General features: G+C 43.6%; 1 non-coding gene and 1 pseudogene across 1 annotated transcript; both read left to right on the forward strand.

Moving 5' to 3' along the window:
* The first annotated feature begins 200 nt into the window (after nucleotides 1-200).
* Nucleotides 201-4,510, forward strand: LOC126018598 (neuroplastin-like; annotated as a pseudogene).
* LOC126019853 (U6 spliceosomal RNA) lies at nucleotides 3,415-3,520 on the forward strand. The gene has a single exon (XR_007499471.1). It is a non-coding gene; the product is annotated as a U6 spliceosomal RNA (small nuclear RNA).
* Nucleotides 4,511-5,343: the final 833 nt, after the last annotated feature.

A 5,343-nucleotide genomic window follows, 5' to 3' on the forward strand; every position in this document is an offset into this window, starting at 1 on the left:
TTTACCATCTATAGATAAAATAAAAGGGAAGCACTGCTCCTTCAAAGTTTCTGTAGTTCTGACTTCCCGGAGAGAAAAATCTAAGCAAGAATTTAAAAACAGAGAACCTAAGATGACTAAAGTGTCCTGGGACCAGAGCCTGGCTGTTACTCTGCACCCTGGTGCTGGCGCTCAGCCTAGCAGAGGGAAATAGGAACACTATGAGCAAGACCATTAGGCTGGTGAGCAATATCCAGCATCCAGGGTCTGCGGGAGGTGTGTATGAGAATACACAGCACTTCAATGACATCAAGGAGCACCTCCATGTGGTGAAAAGGTGACGTCAATCACCTAGTGCCACCTCACTGCTCTGTGCCAGTGATATGTGTGCTGCCTATTTAATATATTGCATTTGAAGCCTAAAAGGAGTTTTCTATCCATTATCTATTTCAATTAGATAACCTATTTGTCAAGTATTGGTGGTTGGTTTTCTCCAGTTGTTCCTTGATGCTAGCTGTCAATGACTAGATGTAGTTTTTAAAATGACATTGATCTTCAAAGAAATATTTTAGTAAAAAAAAAAAATCTAAAAACATTTCCTGCTCTGAAAAACTCCCATTCAATGGAAAGTTTTGACTCTGTTGAATCAAATAATTAACGATAGGGCTGGATGGTGATGGATGGCGATGGATTTCTCTCTGCCATCCCAGGCCACGTGGCTCCGCAACCCCATCCAGCCGGCGGGTCCCAGGCCCAGGTGAAAGGCAAAATCACTCACTCACAGGCAGGCATTAGGAAGCATCATCTTTATTCATGCCCTAACCACCACAGGTGTGTGGCCTATCTCATAACCTTTCAAGCATTCGGCCATTCTTAGCCCTGCATCTTATAATTCAGCCATCTTCCTTTGGCCTCCATCCTGGTCAAAGACCAAAAGAGGCAAACCTCCCAAAGCCAGAGCGCGCAGCAGGGCAGAGCCCTTAATTCCCTGGCTTCAGGGTTTATCTACCTATTCCAAGACCCCTCCCAGAAATGGGCAGGGTTTTGCAGGTAAGGTTACACCTAATATCTGGTTCCCAAGACCCCTCCCAGAAATGGGTGGGTCTTAGGTAGCTACACCCAAATCCAGGGTCTCAGATAGGTACACCAACAGACTCTTCTCAAGACAGCAGATTAGGTAGCTACTAATTTCCCTTCAATGCAAACAAATGTTTTCTGAGAGGCCCAGAAGTTATGAAGACATTTATTCATTCATTCACTCACTCATTCATTGATTCAACAAGTATTGATTCATAGAGTAGGCCTGAGTGGCCTGCCATAGAAATAGAACTGTAAGTAAAATGGAGCCCCTGCCCTTATTCTCACTACAAAGGAGGAAAAAAAGTCAATATACATACTGTGGTGCGGGGGACTAAGTGGTAGTCGACAATGAAAGCTTGGTGTGTAGAATAACTCTTTTACATAGCATGGGTCAACAAAGCATCGCTGCAAATCTGCAATTTATAGACATCTTCAAGAGGGAAGCAGCCAATTGTGTGCAAAGGCCCTAGGGTAGTAGCATGCTAAGAAGCAAATGTAATTTGAGTCGAGCTCCTAAAAGGATCAGCTCTATCACTCCAGGACAACAGTAAATGATTCCGAGAGATCAAGACATTGACCTTTAAGAATGGGCTAAGCATTTGGGCAGCATGGCTGCAGGGAGATAGAATCCATGCAGAAGACTGCACTCCTCACATGGGGGAATCAGTTCAGTTTCCACCCCCTGCATTCTTAAGTCAATAAGAGAAAAAGTCAAAGCACTTAAGAGAACTTGCTCAAATCACACCGCCAGTCAATGAAGTCATACCACAACTCTGAATACTGGATTCCGAGCTGACTTGTGTTGTTCAGAAGACAGGAGTCTGCTCCCTAGGGAGACGACCATAGAAGCCCAGCAACCAACTGAAAGGTGCTCTTTACTGGATACAAGGTTAAGAAACCCATCTCCAAATTCTGACCCTTTTGCCCCATCTCTTTGGAGAATTCTGGGCACACCAGCTACCAAGCAGCCAGGCAATGTGGCAATTCTGTAAGAGTACCATCCTGAGTGATTAATACCGTGCTCTCCTCACCAGTAATTATAATTAATGTGGAATATCAAATCAGGAAATCAGGCATTATTAGGATGAATTAGCTATTTATTTCCATTTGATGTCTGCCCCCCCACCTCCATCCTACCTCCCAGATTTTGCCCCTCTAGTTTCCCTGTATCATCTCAGAGGTGGAAAAGAAAAACTCAATGAAAACTTTCTACATTCTAAAAATACTCATCAGCACCCCTGTGCCAGGTCCTGAATTGGACAGCTGCTGAACCAAACCGACCACAGTTTCTGTTCTCAGGGAGTTTATAGTCTAAAGCATTCTAAAGAAGCTCTGGAAGTGAAGAAAAAGGAACAGTGAGCAGCTCGAGTTTGAAAACCAGAAGAAAACGGATCCACTTCTGCCTAATCAAAGGCAGCTTTCAGAGAAGGTATCATTTGAGTTGGGCCTGGAACTATGCCTGATGTTCAGGTAGTGAGGAGGGAGCAGAGGGCAAGGGCAAGGGAAGGGATTCCAGAAATTACTCCAAGATACAAGAAAATCACTGCAAAGTAAACTCTGTGGAAAACGGAAAGACACGAGACAAAGCAGCCCAGTCAGTAGGTCTCTCAGCTCCTTCTGGGGTTTGTGGAGATTATCAAGTAGTTTAAGTTTCTAAATCCAAATTTATAGATTCCAGACAGACCCTAGGCAGTGAACCCCAGCAGCAAATGTCTGGGAACCAGGAAAGAGGAAGATAGGTTTAAAAGTATAAGATAAGGGGCAGGGCGTTGGCACTAAAGAAAAGGTGCCTGCCTTGCCTGCGCTAGCCTCAGACGGACCGCGGTTCGATCCCCCGGCGTCCCATATGGTCCCCCAAGCCAGGAGCGACTTCTGAGCGCATAGCCAGGAGTAACCCCTGAGCATCACCGGGTGTGGCCCAAAAACCAAAAAAAAAAAAAAAAAGTATAAGATAAGCTACACACTTGACCCTGGGGGATGGGAAGTGGAGGAGACCTACCAGGCTTCTGACTTTAGGTGCCCTGGTTGGGGATATTGAGACTGGAAAGGAAGAAGAAATTTGGAATCAGAGACAAGTTAGAGTCATGCCTTAAGCTATTTGCTCCCAGAGAGGAGTACCCAACTCAGGGTATTCCAAATGGTAGGATACTTGAAATGGCAACTTGTGGTTACACTGTGGAGAATATAGACCACTGTAAATGGATTCAAGAAGCAGGGTGGGGAGACCCTAGGGAAGTGCTTTCAAAATTCTCAGAAGCAGAGAAGAACCAAGACCTAGTTCGAGGACCCCTAGCCCTGTGTTGTAAGCAGGTTTGGGCCATCCCTGAGGCGGCAAAGAACTAAAGAAAGAATCTAGTGCTCGCTTCGGCAGCATATATACTAAAATTGGAATGATACAGAGAAGATTAGCATGGCCCTGTGCAAGGATGACACTCAAATTTGTGAAGCATTCCATACTTAAAAAAAATAAAATAAAAAAGAATCTATCAAGAAGCTGACCCCCAAAGAATCAAAAAATTTCTCCAAATGTGTCACAACCCTGTTTTAGCAAAGTACAAATGCGCATAGCTCCCCACTTCCAGAGGGGAGAGAACTATCTGGAATTCTCTATTCCTAACTTGGACAGGAAGCTCCAGGGAATTCCCAACTCTCACATAGGCCCTTACATGCAGGGTCTTGAAATACCCTAGTCCAGTCTAAAGACCTAATAAGTCCATTGAGTACAGCAAGAGATTCTTTATATTTCATAGCTAATTACCATGATTTCTGCTCTAAAGTCAGGCTGAGTTATGCAACAAACCCCAAAATGACCCTCATGCTCTTACATACAATCACTGGACAAAGGATGGCAAGAACTATAAGAATAGCAGCAACATGGGATCAGTAACCAAGTGCTGAAGATTCAGGTGAATACCACTGTGTATCACTTTGTCAGTGCTCCCCCAAAGCAAATGCCACCACTGAAGCAAAAGCTGTCCCTGAAATCGCTGGCCATATATGGACCAAGAACAAGAATGAAGGGCAAGAATGATGCCAAGTCAGTCAGCTACTCCCACCCAGAGTGGGTGTGGGCAAAAAAGAGAATGCTGTTCCCTTGGAATATTATCAATACCTCTAGATGCTTCTTCATTATCAACAAGGAAAATTATACTGAGCTGAGCATCCTGAACCTTCAGATTACAGAGGCTCTGGTGAGTAGGAATGTAATGCCACCAATTTCATGGGCACTATCTCAATTGTCATCATCCTCAGGGTACGAAGCCACCTGACCACCTTTTTGGCTTTCCTTGGGAATTCTGGCTGAAATCATCACCCTGTGGTGATCATTGTTGTGTATGGAAGTGAGAGAATTCTGATGATGAACCAGATGATGGCCCAGTGAAAACCAACTCTACCAACAATCACAAAGATAAAAACTTGTGCCAGAGAAGCACAAATTAAATACTGCTTATAAAATATCTTTAGGCTCCTAAAACTGGCATCATGACTTGCTAAATTTCTGCTTGGAACTCTTTAGTTTTCTTTCCTTTCAAGTGAGCAACATGACAATGTCTGTCTGAAGCATGCCTTATTTAGCCTCTCCTGTAAGGGTGATCTAACCATGTGCATTCTAAACAATGCTTCACTGTACAAGGTTTAAACTATTTGGGCTTGATGTGCTGTTAATGATGCTTTTTTTCCCCTCTTCCTTTGTTAAAATATTTAAATAGAAGTGGAAAAAGGTCCTTTTCACAGGCAATCACTAGTACAAAGTACAAAGCAAATCATTCACTGACTTGCTCCATCACTGATTTCAATTGATTAAGCCATTGTTGGCTTGCTTGATTCCCCAGTGGAATCTTTGCCATTTCTTAAACTGAAGTATTAAGTCAGCCATAGTCTCAAGTCTCTATTAAGTTTCCCAGATTACAGTCCCCCATCTGGCCCCATCAAAAAAGATAAGAGCTGCAGCCCGAGATGAATGTCCATTAACCAACACCAACCAATTAAAAAGACTAAGAGATCTTATGCTAAACCCAACCATCAAGTTCTAGAGCAACTAAAGGCCCCTACTATCAGCTCTTTGTGGGATGGACTTTGTCACCCCTACATATCAGGCACTGAGACGACAAAAAAGAAAAAATAGTCCTTGTCCCACCAAAGAGCAGGAAAACTACCTTAGCACACTCTTTGACATCACTAATTGAGAAAAAGGAGGAGAAATTAGAGAGTGCTGCTATGTACAGTCAAGTTTAGTCATCATAAGTTTTCTGTGTTCTTAGGGGCTGACGAAGATGCAGACAG

The sequence above is a fragment of the Suncus etruscus genome, chromosome 9 (assembly GCF_024139225.1).
Source record: "Suncus etruscus isolate mSunEtr1 chromosome 9, mSunEtr1.pri.cur, whole genome shotgun sequence".
Lineage (NCBI taxonomy): Eukaryota > Metazoa > Chordata > Mammalia > Eulipotyphla > Soricidae > Suncus > Suncus etruscus.